General features: G+C 38.9%; 1 protein-coding gene and 1 non-coding gene across 4 annotated transcripts in view; both read left to right on the top strand.

Moving 5' to 3' along the window:
* LOC102417188 (serine/threonine-protein kinase Sgk3) overlaps positions 1-2,981 on the top strand; it is a 104,824-nt gene that overhangs the window by 14,163 nt on the left and 87,680 nt on the right. The window lies entirely within an intron of this gene.
* Positions 1,980-2,113, top strand: LOC111826428. The gene has a single exon (XR_002829760.1). It is a non-coding gene; the product is annotated as a small nucleolar RNA U109 (small nucleolar RNA).

Here is a 2,981-nt window from a genome sequence, read left to right as displayed (position 1 = left end):
TTTAAATCAAAAAAAAGACTGTGAGGGGAGTACTATCCCCGCGGGGGGGCCAGGTTGGGGGAAACCAGGCCTGGCAGGGGGGGGGCAGTAAGGGTGATTAGGTTTGGCACACAGAGGCAGTGAGGGGCTATCAGGCCGGCAGAGGGGTGCAGTTAGGAGCAACCAGGCAGGCAGGCAGGTGAGCGATTAGGAGCCAGCAGTCCAGGATTGTGAGAGGGATGTCTGACTGCTGATTTAGGCCTGATCCCGAGGGGTCCCAGATTGGAGAGGGTGCAGGCTGGGCTGAGGGTATTCCCCCCCCCTCCTGTGCACAAATTTCGTGCACCGGGTCTCTAGTTTATTATAAAAGGTTATTACTCAGGAACAACCAGATGAAAGAGATGCGTAGGGCAAGGTATGTGGGAAGGGACAAGGGCTTTTTTGTGCCCACTATCCCAGAGCACCACTCTCCCCACACCTCCATGTGCACTAACTCAAAAGCTCCCTGAACCCCATCCTTTTGGGGTTTTATGGAGGCTTTGTTATATAGTTGATTAAATCATTGGTTGTTAGTGATTGATTCAACCTCTAGCCCCTCTCCCTAGAGAGAAAATTCCAACCCTCTAGTCTGATCAGGACTGTTTCCCTGGCAGCCAACACCCATCCTTAAATTGCCTAGGGGCTTTCCAAAAACTCATTAATATAAACGCAGGTGTGATTGAAAGAGGCTTGTTATATGAATAACTAAAGACACTTATTTCACCTTTGTAGATCTTACCACTTAGGAAATTCCAAGGGTTTTAGGAGCTCTGTGCCATAAACGGACAAAGACCAAATATATATATTGCTTAATATAAATCACAGTAGTATACCTTGTTTAAGTAATAAATTGCTAAAATTATGAGAACCAAAACAATTTTTTCCACCTCTATTAAAAGAATACACTTTAAATATCTGTTTTGAGGTTTCATGGAAAAACCAAGAGGCAAACCAGCCAAATGTATTGTGGGTTTCTCTTTTTTTTTAAATTTTACACTCTACTGTTAAAGTTCATATATCATAATTTTGTGTACATTTCCTTAGGTTCAGTTTTAAAAGGTGGAAAACAAGTTATGAAATACTAATTTAGGTAATGGATGGTGGTTATGAGTCATTATGGTTTATTGTGTAAGTATGTACAGAAGTAGAAGGACTTATCTTAAAATGACAAGAGTTCCCAAATCTTTAATGAAAAGGATGGTGTGTGTGTTTAATGAAGTCTCTTCTCATGCACTTCCTAATCATTAAAATGTAAATAAAGCTTGGGTCACATGGAAGTTTCTGGGTAAGTAATTGTATTGGAGACTATATGTTTTTTGGGTCATTCCATACGACCCTGGTCAGCATTTGCTCATAAGCATTTCTAGGACCCACTATCGGGTTTATTTTTACAGGTGAAAAAGCAAGGAGCATTTTCTCATGTCATCGGAGGGAGTTAGCTAGAGACTTAACATTTTGAGCTTAAAAAGCAATTTTCTTTTATCTTAATGTCATTAAAGTTTACCACTTGGGTTTCAATTTTAATGTTTCTTATAATTACAATAAAATGAATCTTTGGACTATGGCATTTAATAGAACCTTTATTCACACTTTAGTGTAATCAGCTGTAAAGACAGAATACTTCTTTAAAATTTATGTTATAAAATGGTCACAAGTGGAATAAATGTCATTGATAGGCTTTGTTACATATAGAAGGAGCAGGTTGCCTTTTTGACGCATTATCTGTTTTTAGCTCCTATGAGAGATTATACTTATATTGGTTAAGACTGGAGGTCTAGAGTTCCCCAGACTATAGTTCAAATAGTGGTTCGTCACTTAAAAATTAATATTTTTCACCTGAAGAATAGGCATAGTAATAGGACATAACTCATACAGTTGTTATTAAGTTTAAAATAAAAAATACTTGTAAAACACTTAATATAATCCTTGGGATATACTAGGTGCTCAAAAAACAATAAATATTGCATGTGGAAATATGTCTGTTCTTCATTCCTTTGGGAGCAGGAATACCTCCATAACATGCTACATGAAAGGAGTTCTCAGGGCTGCCAACCTTACAGTAGAGGTTGAGTAGTAGTATATTTTTCCTACATAGAAGAAAAAAAAAGAAACAGTAAATAATAGTATTCTTAATGGATAAAATTTTATGGCCTTAACTTTATTTTTCTTTTGTTAATTACTTCAAAGAAAGGCATACCACAACTATTTTGCATTAAGTCTGAAGAAGCTATAAGAGAGGAGATCTGGACAATTACAAAGACAGGATTCTTTGGAGATGACTCCAGACAAAGCATTAAGATGATATCCCTAGCCCTAGCCGGTTTGGCTCAGTGGATAGAGCGTCGGCCTGCGGCCTGAAGGGTCCCGGGTTCGATTCCAACCAAGGGCACATGCCCGGATTGCAAGCTCGATCCCCCATAGGGAGCGTGCAGGAGGCAGCCAATCACTGATTCCCTCTCATCATTGATGTTTCTATCTCTCTCTCCCTCTCCCCTTCTTCTCTGAAATCAATAAAAATACATTACAAAAAAAAAAAGCTTTAAAAAAAAAAGATGATATCCCTAGTCCCTCTAATGTTGTGTCCCCAGGTGTCTGACTTCATCCCATTGCCTTTTTTGGGCTACACTAGCTCTCTGGATGATTAAAATTACTTTTCCTGGTTTACATGTGTCTTGTGCTGATGACTCTCAAATCCATGGTTCCTATCCTGACCTTTATTTATCCTTTGCCCTTCAGACAGATATCTCCGATTGCTTACTACCAGATAACTAGCTTCCCATGGTGCTAGCCTACAGGTAGGTCTAAGTCAACTTGTATAAAAGTATATCTTTTCTACCTTCTTCCTGACACCTCACCTCTACTTTTCATCTTCCTTTGTTTAAAAATATGCTTTTATTAATTTTAGAAAGAGAGGAAGGGAGAGAGATAGAAACATTGATGAGAGAAAGAGACATCAGTTGGCT

Source organism: Myotis lucifugus, unplaced genomic scaffold (genome assembly GCF_000147115.1).
Source record: "Myotis lucifugus unplaced genomic scaffold, Myoluc2.0 scaffold_77, whole genome shotgun sequence".
Taxonomy (NCBI): Eukaryota; Metazoa; Chordata; class Mammalia; order Chiroptera; family Vespertilionidae; genus Myotis; species Myotis lucifugus.
Note: the sequence above shows the minus strand (reverse complement) of the source record. Positions and strands in the feature narration are given on the sequence as shown.